Raw genomic sequence first — 19,659 nt, forward strand, 5'->3', positions numbered from 1 at the left:
TTTTAATTTCTGTATCCTGTTGCTACCTCTCCTAGGTTGTGCCACATGTTCAAGAACTTGGTATCTCAATTGTGCTACCGTGTGACCCATCTGATGGAAATGTGCTGGAATAGGTAAGAGAGTCTGCTTACACCTAATGGTTGATTTATGTTTACTAATGCGGTCCCGGATATGCTGGGTAGTCTCCCCAACATATCCGAGACCGCATGGACATTTAATTAGATATACAACATATGACGAATCACATGTAAAGAAGCCTTTGATGTGGAAAATCCTGCCAGTTCGGGGATGAGAAAAAGTATTCCCTTTAGTAATGTTGGAGCATTGGATACAATGCAGACATGGGTAATTACCAGTACGAGTCGTCAATAAAGTAGTTTGTCGCGCTGTTCTAATCTGTGACCCAATGTCTGCTCGCACCAGTGTGTCTCTCAAGTTCTTAGGGCGTTTATTGCAAAAGAGGGGTTTATTCTGGAATTCAGGAATGCCAGGATAGGCCCTTGTCAGTAATGACCAGTGTTTAAGGATGGCACCCCTAATGTGTGCCTGAAAAGGATGATATGTCGCAACAAAAGTTGCTCGTGGGCCTTGTACTGCATCTGTTCGTCTATGTGAAACCCCTGTAGTAGCAATCTGCCGTGGATACCCCCTTGCCATAAATTTCTCACCCATTTCCGTTGTACGTTTTCCACGGATCTCCGGATCCGATACTATGCGATTGACCCGCATCATTTGTGAAAGTGGTAGTGCTTTTTTAATATGAGCAGGATGTGCACTGGTGTAATGCAGCAAACTATTCCTGTCAGTGGGTTTAATGTATAGGTCCGTAGAGATGACACCAGTGGTAGATTTCAAGATGAGAACATCTAAGAAATTCATTTTATGTTGGTCACAGTTCAGGGTAAACTTCAATTTAGGTAAACATTCATTGAGGTCAGAATAGAATGTCTCTAATTGGGATCTATCACCATGCCAAATCATAAAAATATCATCAATGTATCTGCGCCATGTAATCACATGTGCAGAATACATTGGGTGAGTATAGACAAAAGTTTCCTCAAAGTGGGACATAAATATGTTGGCATAAGGTGGTGCTACATTTGATCCCATGGCAGTACCCTGTATCTGTACATAAAATTGGTCCTGGAAAAGGAAAAAGTTATTATGTAACACTATTGTCAGGAGATCTATCACAAACTTTCTGATGGGGGGATATATTCCCATGCCTATCCAGAAAAGAGGAAACTGCCTCGATCCCCTGTTGATGATTAATGCTTGTGTAGAGGTTACTGACATCAAGTGTCACCAAGATATCGTCAGCAGAGACATTGTTAGTGGTTCTCAGAAAGTGCAGAAAGTCATTAGTGTCCTTAATGTATGAGACAATGGACGGTATCAGAGGGTTAAGAATTCTCTCCAATGTAATAGCCAAAGGTGATAGCACTGACTCAGTAGAGGCCACGATAGGGCGTCCTGGGGGACGGTTAAGATTCTTGTGAATTTTTGGCAATGTGTAAAATACTGGGGTAATTGGAAAATCTTTCACAAGAAATTCTGATAGTTTTTTATCGATAGTACCAAGTCCCAAATGTTCGTCAATAAGATGTCTAATGAGTTCCTTAATCTTACTCGTAGGATCTCTTGGGATTGGTCTATATGTAGTGTCATCCTCCAATTGACCCAGTATCTCAGTGATATAATATTCTTTATCCATCACAACGATGGCTCCGCCCTTATCAGCAGGTTTGATTACCAATTTCTGATTCATTCTTAGACTATTAAGAGCCTGGGACTCTTCAGGTGTAAGGTTATTACGGATGTGCAAATCCCCATTCTTAATTTCACTAATGACTTTCTTTGTATCTGTTGTGACAAAGCCAATAAATGTCTCTACCGGATGGTGCGTCTTAGGGGGCTGGAAAGTACTCGGAACTGTTAATTTAAGATCCTTAAGTCTGAATACATCTGGGCTCATGGTAAGAGAGGTAGACTCACTAAGGGTTAGAGTAGAAAAGTGCGTCTTCAATCTAAGGGACCGGAAGAAACGTCTGAGTTCCTGGTCAAGAGTGAACTCATTGAAGGCTGGGGTGGGGCAAAAGGAGAGACCCTTCTGTAATATGTTCGATTCTGTGGGTGAGAGGTGGTAGGATGAAATGTTGTATAGTATGTTGGTCCTACCTTAGAGCGAGTTGTCACCTTGTGGGGGGCCCCTTGATTTCCTTTTGCCCCTCCTCGTCTTTCTCTTTGAGGGCGGCGAGGTCCTAAAAAAGAAGACGATGACCCACGAGATAGACTATGGTCGCTATCAGAGCTATTAGAACCAGAGTACGGTCCATAATACGGCTGTCTGCGATCCTGAGGATCCTGGAAACGCCATTTATAAATACGGTTCTTGGAGTAATCCTCCTGGTCCCGCATGAACTTAGATCTCTTACGATCCTGTAATGTTTTCCTAAAGTCCGCAATAGAATCCTGTGTTCGTGTCTTCATGTTATTCCATTCGGTAGCCGGAAGAGTGTTACTTAGTTGGTCCTCAATACTACGGATCCTTTCTTCCACATCTCGTAGTTCCTGTTGCAAAAAATCAATAGTCAGAATAATAATATCCATGGAACACTTGTTCAGTATTCCCTCAAATTTGTCACAATATGTAGCGTTATCGGCGAATAATGTAGGACGAAGGGGGACCCGTAAGCCGCGGGGTATTCTCTTAGTTTTATGATATTCTGCCAAAGTCGTAGAATGCAGTTCAAACGCCGTTTGCTTGCGGAGAATCTTCTCATAATCCCTGGATTTCGTCTCTTCTGCCGGGATAGATAAAAAGGTATTGGGAGTAGTGACTTTCGCCAATATGGTCGAAGTCTCTTCCTCATTGAATGAGAGTGTTGAAAAAGACATCATGAACGTAATATGGAAAAAAATTTTTTTAGGAGCCCAGACTAAAATTGTCCAAATTTCAAAATGCTAAAGTCTGGCTCACTGGTCAAGTAGGTGCACCGAGAAAAATCAGCATATAGTAAGGTGAGCTCGGGCACACAGAATGAAAGTCTGAGACAAAATGATGCTGGTGAAACAATCCGCTTATTTTTTATTTTTTGGTGCAAAGGTCAAAAAAATAGATGCAATTTTTTCTAACGTTTCGGCCCCTATCTATAGGCCTTCGTCAGAGACATCTACAATGAAACAATACAGAAAGAAAAATAATGTTCACAAAAGAATTATCATAATGTCACACATCTGCAGCATGAAAAATAAGTGAGAACGATTCACATGATATGCACCGGAAAATACATCTGGATATTTGAACACGCCATGAAATAAAGAATGTACATATTCCATAAAATACATGTTAGTTTTTCTTGATTATATAATACATATCATAGGAGAAACAGACCGCCTAAAGGAAGATGCAAGAACGTACCTATATGGTAAAAGGATAAATATGCAAGGTTCCCACACAGAGGAGATCCAAATATAACAAATGAAATGCCTAAAAAAATAGACATGAATTTTATTATAATGTAACCCAGCATATAATACAAAGAGACATTTATTTGCGAAGAAGAGTGTATACCTCTGCACAGTGTGGCCGCGACGGGGAACCAGAGAAATAGCAGCAGAGATACAAGAACGAGGTCAAAAAATTGTACCAGATGGTTAGAGAAAGATAAGTAAGGTAAAAAATGAAGAAAGTTTTGTCAGGTTGTCTTGCTCTTTTGCCGCTATTATTGAAAGAACGTATTCTCTTGCTCTTTTCCAGCATTCCCGGGAGGTTAAGCCAACATATTTTGACAATGAGCATCAAATCTGGAGAGAATAGGACATCCCCCAAAAGGGTTACATTTTTTATGGATCTTCGTAAGGTCATAAAATGTTGCAATCAATGGATGCTTAAGAAATAAAAAATGAAAGCCGTCCTGAAATGTGTTAAGGGGGGGAGGAACTGATGGTACTAAGCTCCTAGGCTGACCCTGCGACTAGGGACCCTGCGCTGTCCCTTATCCCGACGGTAGACTTAGAGGTAGTCAGGGTCAAGCCTCCAACGTGGCCCTGTCTCCTGTCCAGACCGTAACAACTAAGTCCCCATCACCAAGGGGATTGACCCGGATGAAGCCCAACAACCCACCAACACAGAACAAAAGACAAGGTAACAAAAACATACACGCCAAATCCTGCACGAGGGGATAACCATAGGTGTTTGGGTAAGAGTATGAAAAAAATGAGGGTAGTAGAAACAACTTACAGCACCAGCTATACAGCAGATCGCAGCAGCAGAAGCGACAAGTCCTCACTGCTGCTTGGCTAGCTCCTAAATGAATAGAATAACCAGCAACCTCTCCAGGAAGCTGAGGGATTATATACAAAGAGGGATTATATACAGGCTGGAAATGAGAGCTGAGCAAGTCTGCTGCTGCACAGAGAAGTTGTTAACCCTTAAATGCACAAAGTAAAAAGCAACATTTAAATGTGCATGGTCTCAGATGGTAAATAAGGTAAAACCTGAACCTGTCCTTATACACGTGACAAAATGCATCTGTCAAGATATTCAATAGTCTAGAGGAGTATGCCACAATCCTTATGAAGAATTTCATACATTGCATGGTCACTCAGGGTGTAATGACGTATTCAGATGCTTACAAATATCTATAATCACTGAGCTTCCACCCTTGTCAGACAGTTTGATAGTAATCTTTACATTATTGGTCAAACGAGAGAGTGCCTCCCGTTATTGAAAAGAAAAATTGGAGTCATAGGTGCATATTTTGTATTAATTTTCCATATCCTCTCAGTTTCTAGTTTGGAAAAAATGTCAATAGTACTGTGAGGCTGCGCTCACTGAATGTATTGGGGGACACTCACATGGCTGCTAGACTGAGGCGCACAAGAACACAGTACATTAAAAATCCAAATGGTTTATTACATCTTCTATAAACCACAGTTCAAAACATAAGATGAGCCTCTTCTGGCTTTACTGGCAAAATAAACAGAACAATCACGTTATACAGTCCGTTACCTTCACGGTTCACCCGCACGGGTTTTGGATACAATCCTCCAGTATCCTAATGAGTCCAGTCGTCACATACACGGCTTTCAATCCGTCTAACTGTGAACTCATCCAGTGATCACACTGACCCTGGTCAGGATTAATGTAGAGTTTCTCAGTCCATTCAGGAGATTTAGCATTTTCTGCACACATTCTCTAAAGTGAATCCACACACACCTCTCCGTGAGTGTTCTTCAACAGCCTTCCACAATCCTTGCTTTCTGCAGTCTCTTTCAGTTTGGCTTCTGTCAGTCTCTCAGTACAGCCTGACGTCCCTCAGCTGTGTTCAAACCAGAGGCTCCTGCCTCTCAGAGATTAGCAACCTCTCAGTCTCAGAGGCTGCTTCTCCTGCAGTGCTGTTCCTCACACTGCTCACAGACTCCACACTGTCTGCCATGTGTCAAACAACAGACTCCATAAAAGAACCATTTGGCCTGTCAGACATGTCACACACACCCATGGGCGGGGTATGTAGGTGGCCAGAAAAACCAACCTCCCTAGCCACCTGTGAACCTGCCCTGAGAATACCTTAACAGAAACATGTGGTACTACAAGTACCAGCATGGAACTCCAGGTTCACACCACTTATGTGGTACATACCGGCCATTAGCAATGCTGCCAGTCGCCATCTCTCAGTACTGAAATTATTAGGGGGAGGCATCCTTTCATTCTTTGGTTTAACCTCTTCCCTATTGTCCACTGTAGATAAACGTCAGTGCCTGCTGGTCTTTGAGCAGCGCCAACATTTGTCTACGATCAGCGATCAAGCTGGGACCTGAAAACGAAGGACGCCCTACATGTGTTTCGGCACACGCCTTCGCCCCTGGACGAACGCGTCTGCCGAAACACGTGTAGGGCGTCCTGCGTACCTGGCTGCTTTCATTACCACAACAGGTAGTTATAATATGAGTATTTACCCATATCTACACGGGTAACTGTTCCTTTGCTCCCTCTCTCTCCCTCCGTTCATGCTTGAGAATACCTGGGAATCCCTGAGTTATATAGTGACAATTGTATTGATAGCTCCTCACATTGGGACTCATGATAGCTAGTGAGCCTTCACATACGAGAAGGGTTATACTAAGGCAGGAGAAGCAGCAAGTAATCACTACCTAATATATATATATTTTTGTGCAATATTTACATCAGATGATCAGCTGAGTACTTTATATGTTTTTATTATCACTGTGAGTTGTTCCTATTTTATTTGATCAATAAACTTTTTGCATATTATATGGACCTTTTGATCGTATTTCTTCTTCCTCTCCCTGTTCACTACCTAACGATTGTCCATTATGTAGTCCCTATATTCCATACAAAAAACTAATATGATAATTATCGTATCATGATACTGATTAATTATGATTAATATGTGGAAGCACCTCTTGTCATCAGTTTGTGTGTATATAGTACACATACTGTATGTTGTGGAACATTGTGTGGATGATCTACTAGGTGCCTTCATATTATTTGTAAAGTTACGGATAAACCGGTCTCTCATCGACCTCCATCTTCTTTGTATAGCTTTTGCTAGAAAAGAGTAATGTTTTTAAAGTTATAGTTAATTTTTCAGTTTTCTACATGCAAAAACACTTATAATTATGATTTTAATATTACATTTTTTTTAACATTTATTTTCACCAAAAAATTTTCAATTGTTTATTTCATGTGAAATCTTGTTTTTATAAACTTAACAATTTTTTTTTTTTTTTTTGCTCTTTGTGGTTACATTAAAGCAGATAAGAGGCTAAAACATAATCTTTAATATCAAAGTTATTAAAAAAAACCTATTTTAATAAGTCGAAGTAACCAAAAAGCATCTCCGGACCCTAAGATAAAATGTCAGGCATGAATTTCCCTCCACATAGTAGTAACAGCTCAGAGATGCCACTAGTATAACAAACATAACAAAACAAAAAAATGTGTTTCCAAGTGCTAAAAGGACACAACAAAATAGAAAAACACAATATACATAAATCATACAGAGTGTTGACAGTGGTCAGAAGTTCAAATGCACCCAAGTATAGTAGTAGTATAATTGATATATACAAAATGGAATAATCTCACCGAATGGGTGGTATGCAGGGTGAATCAGTCTCTCCCTCCTATAGGTCTTGACGTTGCTATGGCGTTGTTGATCCTATTTCTCACTGGTAGATCACCATATACTGTCACCCCAAACTTCCGCCCTAACAAAGGCAGACCACAGCTAGCTATTATGGACCCCCTGTGCTCTCCTAATAGCATCCCGACGCCTTTCGTCATTACAGACTCATCAGGGGATATCGTCCTACAAAGAGGCAGAGGTCCTGCATCCCAGCTCACAAACAATCTGTGGAACCAGATCAGCTAACACACAGAGTTATATAAACCCAAATAAACCAATCACCATTCACATCACATAACAGGACTCACCTGGTGACTAATGAATCTTCACTTGTTTACTTGCAAGTATTACAAAAAGCAGCATCAGTGGGGAGGAGATTAGCATGCTAATCGATCAAACACAGCATGGCTGTGGACCGCACGCTGAATGTGCTCTACAGATAGTAACACCTACCTAAGGTCACATGTTTTACTCTCAACTTCCGGGATGAGTCACATGACCACGACGTAGGACATCCCAAGGGTAGTGTCATGAAGTGGGCGGAGTCCAGAATGCATCATCATTCAGATGGCATGGAATATGCCTCTCAAGTGAAAAACAAACACTGTGCTTCACAGGCACATCATTTCATTGATTTTTTTCCAATGAATATAAAAACAGTTGCCTATTTGTGCATATCACAGAGCTAAATACACATTCAATGGAGAGATGACTATACCCGCACACCATAAAACATCTTCTTACATAATGAGCCTGGCTAACAAAGTCAGCATCTAAGGAGCAGATGCGGCAGTCTCAGGAATTGTCCAAGTGGTACGGCTTTGACGGTTGAACAGGGGTGTGATGATGAGGCATGGAGAAGAGAGATTGTAGATGATAGTTTCCTAAACAAACTGGTTTGAAGGTAATTATTGGCATCTTGACTGACAACCATATTAAAAAAAAAATAATTAGATTGTGAGTCAGTGGTACTTGATGGCTTTTGGAGTTCTTAGAATTAAGGATAGTCATGAAGTTCTTCAGCTGTAGGATGCCAGATTAAGAAGATGCCATCAATGTACTATGCCCAAAAAAGATGCAGTCCTTTGATGGCAGCCCATCTGACAAGAAGTGGCCTCTATCCCACAGCCCCAGGAACAGGTTGGCATATGATGGTGCAAAGAAAGCAACCATGGCTGTCCCCTGCAGCTGCAAATAGAAAGACCCCTTGAAGATAACAAAAATGATGGCAAAGTGAACATTCCAATAGTTGTAGAAGAAATTCAGTCATCGCAGGTGATGAGTTAGATGTCTTGGAAAGAACTTGGTGGATCTCAGACCGTCTCTATGTCTAATGTTGTTGTAAAGTGACTCAACATCACATTACGAACAATGACTCGCCATCAATGTGTAGGCCATCAATTCTTTTTAGAAAATCCCTTGTATCTTTTATGAAAAATGGTAGAAATTCAACCAGTGGTTGTAACTTAAGATCAATGAATTTGTTGCGTCTTCCTGAAATAATAGGTCTGCCGGGTTGTATGTCCTAGTTTTTGTGCACCTTAGGCAGACGATAGGTAGAGGTGAATGTTGGTATTGTGGGTTTGTATTCATTGGGTTATGTCATCATCTTTTGTCAATTATAAAATATTTTTTAATTGGGAGGTAAATGCTCCTAAGGGATTTTATGCAAGTTTTTTTATAACAATCCCCGTTATGTAATTGTCTGAACGCCTCTGCCTCATAGATCGTCTTTCACCAAGGAATATTTCCGCCTGTCTACGGGTTTGATTACAATGATTTTTGCAGATTATTCAGACAGATTCAATCCTCCCTATTCAAGTTATCATTGATTTTATTGGAAACGTTTTTAAGGTCTTGACTGATGACCACCTGATCTATCAACATTTGTGCATGTAGCAAGTGATGGAAATTGTTTGGAATGGAGAGTGATGGATGGAGGTATCTTACCTGCTTGACTGTTGAATGGTCACAGGCCAATTCCTGTGAAGCTAACACTTCCTGTTCCACCTCTATGGGAAATAAGTCAAAAATGTTGTTTTTTTTTTTTCCTATCAATTAGCGACCTTACGAACTAATGTAAGTCTTTGTTGGCAATAAAAGGGTAATATCTCATTTTTGGACAAAAAGTAAGACCATGGATAAGCACAGATATTTCCAATGAAGATAATGTATGAAGACAGAGATTAGTTACCGTCAGACCAATTCTGTAACGCTCAGTAGAATAAATACAGTATGTTTATTGGGATTGGGTCAAAGATTGTTAACGTTTGGTGCCAGCGTAAAAATGAGAAAATGTTGAGGCCAAAGACCCATCAGATTGCTCCCCAGTGAATGTGAATAATGATGTCGAAGGTGCACGAACCCTTTTTATATTTCTAGCAGGTGGTTTTCTCCATCGGTAGATCTTATTAATTTGGAAATCTTTTTATTCTCTTGCCAATTTTGTTATTTGTCTCTCCTGGATATTTTTGATGTTTTTCTATTCGTATGTTGATTTTTCTTGATCATCTGCAAGTTCTTTCTTCATCAGATCATAAATTTCACCAATTTGTTTGTCGATGACTCAAGCATTTAAACCTATAAGTAATTCCATAACTTTCACTGGTTTTATTGCATACTTCCTCCCACTGCGTAATGAATTTTGAGTCTTCAGTCGGAAAAGAGGGTATGATCTTGACCCTTAGTCTCCTAAGAATCAATTTTTTGGTGATATAGTTTTCTAAGAAAACCTTATTCCACTATATTTTGTTCTTCTAAAAAGGTTTATGATATCAAAGGTAATATTTTTACAAGCAGACTAGTAAATATTATCTTTTCCTAGCCTCCTTATGAATCAGCACACAGCAGGTCGACGCCTGAGTCTGCTTGTGTTGATCCCACACACCAGAGAATTTCTCAGGCGGAGTGTCAGAATCTGAACAGAACCTGACAAAACCATGACAGTCGGAAACGTTTGTGAAAATCTATTACTTTAACAATGTAGACTCAACAGCAGCATTGTAAGATGAACCATGATTGTGAATAACATGTGAGGAGAAACTTGAATTCTTTGGTACTGCACTCTTTCAGCTGTCCGGTAACCCCAGGAATTTATCACTACTGTCAGCATCTAGGAAGCTCAGCTGTTCAATCACTGTCATCATATAGCATGCCATCTTCTGTGCCATCTAAGACATTGCTAATTCAACATTTTTAATGACTTTATAACAGTTTCATTCTTCACTGATTGCCATGATGTTTTCACCCACTCACAACTTCACTCGTCTAGGCGGTGTGAGATCATGATTGCCAGCAGCCATCTATTTGTTCCATTCTTCTCGCATGAAGACTTTAAATGGTTTGTTGATTGAAACATTGAGGGGTTGCAGTAGCTGGTAAGACCTTTTTTGTGGTTTCGCTAATGCATGGACTAAACTGGTCCAGCACTAACAGGGAAGGTTTTTTAGATGCCCACCAGGATGTTTGTACCTTACTTTGTCAACCCACACTCACTTTCCATTCTCATCCATCCTTTCTCATGGACATACACAAAAACTCCTCGTGGAATAGATTCTTTTGGCATGTTTTTCCTTTTGAATATTAACAATGGTGACACTTTCGTGCCATCGGCAACGCAGGACAACACAACTGCATAATGTTTTTTTTCATTACTGCGGTTTTTACCGTTATGGTTTTGGTACCCTTTACCTTAACAGTCTTGTTGGGTCGCTCATCAATATTTAGAGGGTTCATATTTGTAGACTTTAAATAATCATTATTTCTGTGGTGTGCTATCTATTCTGAAAATTACCTATTACAGGAAAATGAATATGGATATATAAACTGAAAAATCAAAAAATCCCTCTAAAATCAATCATTTTTATTAATATTAAAAACCTTCACAGTCGACAAACACGACACACAAGGCAAAGAATGGTGTTGTGCACAGTGATCACGCAGATACCTGTTTTGTGGAGATCAGTTGGTGGAAGTATCTGGATAATGTGAGCCCAGGATTAGAATTAATACCCGCCAGGACTACGGGAAGCAAAATTAATATCACTGCTCTGTAAACTACCCACCAGCTGAGGTTCAACACCCTAAATTTTTTTGGTGCCTTCACTCCACGCAGGCTCTCCCTCAATGCCCCTACCTATCTCACAATAGGGTATCCAACCTAAGTTGTGACCACGCAATCTAGCACTTTAATGTGCTAATGTACTGTACAACATAAATTAGACCAAATCAAAGTCCACCCCCCCAAAAAAATAATAATTCTATAACTACAAAAAATGCTCGTATATTATAATACAGTTATTATAGAGATGGTATAAAAAAATATCCAAAAAATACAAAAAAAGGCAGTTTGAACTCTGATAATGCTAAAGTATGGTAACCGTGAATGTGAGAACATGGACCTGCATTACTGCTAAGGAAAATCTAAGAAAAATGAGATATTTAGCATATATAAATAGCCATTTGTATATCTGTCCATTTGCCACTTCACGTCATATCTCGTAACTGGGTAACTACTCTATGCTGAAGCCTTTCTCTGGTTTAAAAACCACCTGTGTAAGGGCAAATGGGAACCTACTATATAGGATAAGATTACCTGTGGAAAATGGGGGAAGGGTGCACGGTCAGACGGTATGACCCTCTTAATATAGACAAAAAGCCTGATTGCATTCACCAAACTGAGGTGTAAACAGGTGCATAACTGAACATGACAAAATACAAAAAAAGACAGTTTGCACTCTGATAATGCTAAAGTATGGAAACCATGAATGTGTGAACATGGACCTGCATTACTGCTAAGGAAAATCTAAGAAAAATTAGATATTTAGCATATCTAAATAGCCATTTGTATATCTGCCCAGTTGCCACTTCACAGCATATCTCAACCTCCATCCCTGTTTATAGATATATATGAATCCAAGAATGCAAGATTATTTCCCCTACTTCATGCGTGAACTTGGAGTCCATAATCATTGGCATTGAGATATCCACTGAATGCTTCAAACGTCAAGACATCCCCTGTCCACAGGATGAGGAACATGTTGGTGTTATAATCCGGAACCATGGAAGACCACCACAAATCATTAACAAAAGGTGACAAGAGCATTGGCAACTAATCTGGCCGCCATCCCCTTACTAACCATCACAACTAGAAGTAGCCGAGGGGTGAACTAACATCCTGTGCATTGCGAACCCAGCCGGAGAACTAACTATCCTAAAGGTAGGAAAGATGAATAACTCTCTGCCTCAGAAAATAGACAAGAATAGCAAGCCCCCCACATTCAAAGACTGCGGTGATATTGGAAAAACATAATACACAGATGACAGGATTAGCAAAAGGTGAGGCCCCCGCTGACTAAAATAGGAAAGAACAGGAAAGGGACTGATGGTGGCCAGAGAAAAACCCTGCAAAATATCAACTTCCTGATAGTACAAAAAGGCCCTCAGATCGCACGATCTGAACTCCGTCCTATACCAGGTGCCCTTGTCATACCATTGAACAGAAAACAAGAATCATAACTAATTCAACAAGCCACAAACATGGACTCAAAGGAGCTATACTCCACACAGAACTGCAGGGAGTTCCCCAACAAACCACTTAGGGGGAAAATCCCTGCATGCAAATAAACAGAAAACAACCACAGCAAATGACAAACCCAGATAAGCAAAAGAAGCAGACAATAAATAAAGAGCAAGCACTTATCTGGGATAGATGTGGTGTAGAGCAGGATGAAGCAGGCTGGAGATACAAAGAACAACTGACATCCGGCAACAGCCTGCAATCGGGCCAGGATTTAAATAAGCAGAGAGTTAGCAAAGGAAACACCCATTGCACAACACACCTGGTCCAAGTCCAAACCATTCCTGGCCACCAGGGGGAGCCTCCCAGCAGCCAAAACATAACTAACATTCACAACATGTTGGCATGAGTGAGGGAACATGGGCTCCCCATTTCAGTGCCCTTGAGTTAGTGGTAGAACTTATTATTAAAGACAAAGTAGTTGTGGTTCAGGACATATTGAAGTAAATTCATAATGAAAAAATGATGCTGTTGCATATGGTTGCCCCGTGTGGCAAACTAGTGTTACACAGCCTTTAGACCTCTTGTTTGTGGTGTACTACTCTAGAGGTGTTCTACATCTATGGAAGCTAGTATGGTATCGGGTCCCACATTAATGCCATCAACTTTGGTGAGTAGGTCAGTAGTGTCTCTAATATACAATCGTAGATTGGTGACTAAAAAGCGAAGTACTGTGTCAAGGCAAATACTTGAATTTTGGCTTAAAGCATCCACCCCTGACACTATTGGGAGACCTTTCAGGGGTGCCAAACCCTTATGAATTTTTGGTATTGCATAAAAACTGGCAAGGACTGAATATTCAGGGTAGAGAAAATCAAATGCGTTCCTGAATACAAGGCATGTTTCAAGTGCTCGGCCCAGTATGTCTAAAAGGATATCAGCATATTTTTGTGTACATGCAGAAAAAAGAGGATGTCCAGCTCTTCAGGCAAAGAATCACGTCTTTATTTCATCATGCAGACACAGAGAATGACATGACCAGCACTACGCGTTTCAGGTGAAAACACTCACCCTTAATCATGATGCTGGAGAGACGGCGCTACAGAGTTTATATGCAAATGCTAATTAGCAGAACAGATGTTTAAATCACTTAAGCACTTTACATATTCAAAAATAAAGTTACCATGAAAGTTATTACATGTAAAATAAAATGCAAATACAAATACAAAATAGGTATCAATAGTTTTCTGGACTAAGTTAGGAATGTATATAAATTCTGACATTAATTGTAATGCACAAATATACATATGCAGATATAACATCTACAAGTAAGTGCACATAAAATATATGCAAATGCATGACTATATATATGAATGAATCTGCACATATATGAGGATGCACACAAGAATTTTTTATGTGCATAGCTACAATATTTTTTTAAAAATGTATTTATCTCCCCCTCATGTGCTATTGAAAAATCATGCTACCTTTAATTACAATTTTGGGTGCAAAATGACCAGAGTAGAGGTATATAAACCGAAAAATCAAAAAATCCCTCCAAAATCCATCATTTTTATTAATAATAATAATTGTTAAAAACTAACACATAGTCGACAAATGTGACACACAAAACAAAGAATGGTGAGCACGCAGATACCTGTTTTGTAGGGAGCAAAGGGTGGAAGCATCGGGATAATGCGAGCCCAGAGTTAGATCAATATCCGCCAGGACTAAGGGAAGCAAAATTACTATGCCTGGTCTGTAATTTACCTACCAGTGGAGGTTTAACACCCTAAATTTTTTGGTGCCCCCAATCCATGTAGGCTCTCCCTCAATGCCCCTCCCTATCTCACAATAGGGTAGCCATCACCAAATGCGGCCTCTAAAGTGCTAGATTGCGTGGTGACAACAGTCAATGCCCCCAGAAAAAAATCATTTTGAATAAGAACAAAAATGCTATTACATTTACAGGTTTGCAGATTTGAAAAAATTGTTTAGTTATGGAGATGTTGTTTGTCTAATCTATGTTGCACATCAGCACTTTGTTGTGATCACTCAATCTAGTACCGCAAGACAGATGCCACCTACTTTTCTCACTCAGAGGTTCGCGGTGACGTGGCAGTGGCTTTATAAAGTCTGATCAGAATGTTAAACCAAGAACCTCATGTTCAGTTTTAATCATTTTTGCCTAGCGGCACTAGATCAACTTATGATTTTAGATGTGCAGTGAATGTGTTTTTCTACAGCTATGATGCATGATTAACATTGAGGATCTGTGATCAACGTACTTTTATGGGCAATCTGTGAATAATGCTTTTATGGGGGATTTGGGATTACGCACTGTTATTGGGGATCTGTGAATGATGCTCTGTTATAAGGGCTATGTGGATGATGCTCTGTTATTGGGGATCTGTGCATGACTCACTTCTATGGGGAGCTGTCGATGATGCTCTGTTATGGAGGATCTACGAATGACGCACTGTTATGGCGGATCTATGGATGATGCACCATTATGGGGAATCTGTGGATGACATTCTGTTATGGGGATCTGTGGATGACACACCATTATGGTGGATCTTTGAATGACGCACCGTTATTTCATCTGTGGATGACATTCTGTTATGGGGATATGTGGATGACGCACCATTATGGGGGATCTATGCATGACACAGTGTTATGGGCAATTTGTGGATAGCACACCGTTATGGGGGATCTATGGATGACACACTGTTATGGGCAATCTGGATAGCACACTTCTGGGGGATCTGTGGATGACGCTCTTATGGGGGATCTGTGGATGACACAGTGTTATGGAGGATCTGTAGTCAAACAAGAGAGGCAGTAGTGGGCAAAAAAGAGGCATACACCTATATCAGGTAGCAAAAGTAGGTCTTTATTACACATAGGGCATAAGAACACACTTTTTTTTAAAAACACTTAAAAAGGCCAATAGCCACAATAAACAAAAATTTTGTCTTTATAGGAGACAAAAATTGTTTCCTCCTTCCTAAAGGCAAAGTTTACGGCAATAGATGATTAGGGCAAACAATTACGTAGGCATAAGTAATAATATATACAAATATCCAGGATAATGACATACAGCCTCAATCAACTCTCTCTTGGTCCTTGGCTGTTTTTTAGATATCTCTATTGATACCATGTGCCACATATTTTCCATTGGATTGAGGTCTGGGGACTGGGCTGGCCAGTCAATAGTAGCCAACTTGTTCTTTTTTTTCATTCCGTTACTGTCTTAGCTCTGTGACAAGGAGCAATATCATCCTGGAAGATATAATCCCCTGAAAACAGATGTTGAGCAGAAGGCAGCATTTTCTTATTAAGGATGTCTATGTATTTTTTTTTAATTAACCATACCCTCCACAATATGACGCCTTCCAACACCATTGGCTGCCATACAGCCCCAGACCATTACTTTCATCAGATGTTTCACAGAAAAGCTCAAACACTCTGGCTTGTACTCTTCATGTGGAAACCTTCTCACATAAGACTTGCCATCATTTCCTAAAATGCAAAAAGTGCTGTCATCACTAAATAGCCTTTCTTCCCACTCCTCCTTCCTCCATTTTGAATATTTCAATGCCCACAGCTTTCGCCTTTGTCTTTGTATGGCTTTGTATGGCTTTCATCAGTGAGCCTTCTTTCGGGCCTTGCACCCTCTCAATCCTGCTTCCAAACATCTCTTCCTAACAGTTGATGTTCCTACCTCAATATTGCACTTTTCTTGCCATTCTCGCAGAAGCTGAGGATAGGTGAGCTTTCGATTGGCAAGGGATGTTCTTATCAGTACTCTATCCTCCCTTTTAGTTGACTTTCTGGGCCGACCAGATCTGGGCCTGTCCTGGGTAATTACAAGCTGCTTATGTTTCTGCAAAATTCTTACAACTGTACTCTGATTACAGCCGACCTTCCTTGCGATCTGGGGGCCAGTATAACCCTCCTCATGTAGCACCACAACTCGCACACGATCCTCCGCTGACAAAAATCTGAAGGCTCCCATCATAAAGCTCTACAGTATGATTCACTAGATAGACCTACAGATAAAACAAACAAACTAAGCAGCAGATGTGATGCAATGTAATGGAATGTGATTGGCTGCCATATCCAGGTTATGATTGGTCACAAGAACCTCATCTGTGATTGGCTAATTTTGGATCTGAAGCTGTACAATATTTAGTTGTGCTTTCAATCCCCATATTGTTATATAATTTCAGGCAAAACTGCTTCAAAAGCTAAAAATAATACAGGGAGAGAATGCAAAATTGTTTTCTGAACAAAACCATATATAATATGTCATATTAGCATCGAAGATGTTCGACAGAAAACGTTTAAAACCTGAAAAATCAATTTATCCTATGCCTATGCAGGACTTATGAACACCACTGTATGTTTGAAATACAATGGATACAAATAGTCATATAACCAACTATCATAGGTATACAGTCAGTATAAGCCTTGTTAATAAACATTCAATTTGAGTGTATATCAACTAAATCCCCATAGATGGATAAGATGTCCAGAAGAAAGGGGTTAAGAAAAACATAAGGCAATATACATATGAACGATCATTGATACAGATGTCATAACCCTGCAATCAGTATAAATCCTGATCGATGGGAAAACGAACTATAACATATAACAAAGTAATCCCCATAGAATATTGAGGTAAATGTCCTGGCCAGAAACCAGAATAGAAATGCCAAAGTTAATAAATTCCCTTAGGGAGATAGTAAATGCCAAGGCCATATAAGTTACCAGCAAGAGCTGGATTTACCCAGTAAAGGAGTCCTAAGATAAGGCAGGAGGACAACGATCCCCACGCGTATCGTTGTCAGCAAGGACAACTTCATCAGGGCTGGGTTCCCCGTGTCCCAAAAACCGTGTTTTTAAATACCTGCAGTAAACGTTATCAGCTGTGGAATGTTTTGATTTTTTCGCCACGCATGTCCCCGGCGTCCCGGAAGTGACATGTGCGCATGCGCCTGCTTGTCAGAGAAGAGGGTATGTATCAGAGTACCGCGCATGCACGGGACTCCGAGAACATGGTGGCCGCCACGTAAGGAGACAAATTTAAAACTCAGAGGTTTATTAAGGCAAGAAAAAAGATATCAGCAATTTCCTTAAAGGGAATAATAGAACATGATGGGACAAATCGCAATGAGAAGTAAGATGGTAAAATTCCCCAAAATAAGTGCAAGGAATATAGTATATATCTCACTAAATATATATATATATATATATATATATATATATATATAGGAAGTTTATCCAAATGAGGATAGAGAAATGAATCAATCCCAATACTATACTAATACTACTATAATGTATTTATAGAGAAGGAAAGTAATTCAGCTCACCCAGGTCTGCGAGGACTCCAATGAAGAACAGGTGCACGGATAGAAGGCCGGCCACGCCAGGAAACTCCACAAAAACAAGGAAATCCAGCATCCACGTCCAGATATATAAAACTTGATTTTATTCACATTCGTTAAAAGGAATGCATGTCACATCCAAAACATAAAATCCCACAAGGGGGAATCAAAATACAGATGGTACGCATTTCGAGCTGAACACTCTTAGTCCCAATCCATGATTTCATCCTTTGATGAAACAATTATCCCCATATATCTCCCTTGCGGCGGATCCAAAAGATATCAAAATGTCCCAAGTCAAATTGCCATAACAACTATCCAAATGCACAAAAAAGGAATTGGTCAAGACCTCTCAATCAAGAAATTATCATCTCTGCTTATAATATCCTGTAAATAATAATTCCTCATTTAGTCCCATGGGGGCCAGACTGTTCAGATTATAAATCCATACTGACTCTCCTCTGAGTAAGTCCAAAGTGGAACTCCCCCCTCTGATGTTGGCTTTTAACCCCTCCAGTCCAAGAATTTTGATGTCGGATGCTCTTCCATTTTGTTTCTCCAAAAAATGCGCTGCCACTGAGGAGAGCGTCTTGCCCTTATTCAGATCTGCTTTAGCCGTATTTATTGTAGAAATGTGTTGTGTAATTCTTTTTCTGAATTCTTGCCCTGTTTGCCCCACATAGATCTTGGGCCAACCGTAGATTAAACCGTAGATCAAATTCTTTGTCCGACAGTTAAAATATCCCTTCGGTTTCTGCAAAGATCGAAACAAGTTAGGGAAAGTGGTATCCCTCGCTATCATCAATGGGCATACATTACAGTTACCACAGGGTTAAGATCCCTCCAAAGTGTTGCCCCCATAAGTTTTTTTAGAGGGTCTACAGAAATGGCTGGTGGAAAGAACATCCTTGAAGTTCTTTGCTCTCATAGCAATAATCCTAGGAACCTCAGAGATGTGACGTGTTAGAGTTGGTTCACTCTGCAAGATCCCCCAGTTCCTCCGTAAGATCTGTCGCAGGTCCGACCACTGATTGTTAAAGTTTGTAATCACATTAACACCGCCATCTGGTATTTTCTTATCCCTGTTTTTAACCGGTATCTCCCTCCTTTCTCTGGAAGCTGAAAACTGGTAAGCCCGAGAGATTCTTGGGATATCCCCTTGCAAAGAATCTCCTCGTCAAGTCCTTCGATTGTATACGGAAATCCTCATCATTACTGCAGTTTCTACGAGGCGAAAGAAATTGACCCTTCGGGATCCCATTACGCAGATGTTCCAGGTGGAAACTGCTGTAATGCAAGAAATTATTCGTCGAAGTCAGCTTTCGAAATAAATCCGTCACAATCCCAGAGTTCACCAAGGATAGCTTGACGTCCAGGAATTCCACTGTGGTGACTGATAGATGAGATGTTAAAAAGATGTTAAGTATGTTATTTAATTCAGAAATAAATTCCTCACATTCCCTCCATGAACCTGTTCACTGCATCAGGATGTCATCCAGGTATCTGAACCAATGAAAAACATATCTATCATAGTTGGCCATTTTCTTCATCTTGGTCTACTCCCACCATCCAAGATAGATATTTGCATACGAGGGGGCCC

This window comes from Anomaloglossus baeobatrachus, chromosome 3 (genome assembly GCF_048569485.1).
Source record: "Anomaloglossus baeobatrachus isolate aAnoBae1 chromosome 3, aAnoBae1.hap1, whole genome shotgun sequence".
Classification (NCBI taxonomy): domain Eukaryota; kingdom Metazoa; phylum Chordata; class Amphibia; order Anura; family Aromobatidae; genus Anomaloglossus; species Anomaloglossus baeobatrachus.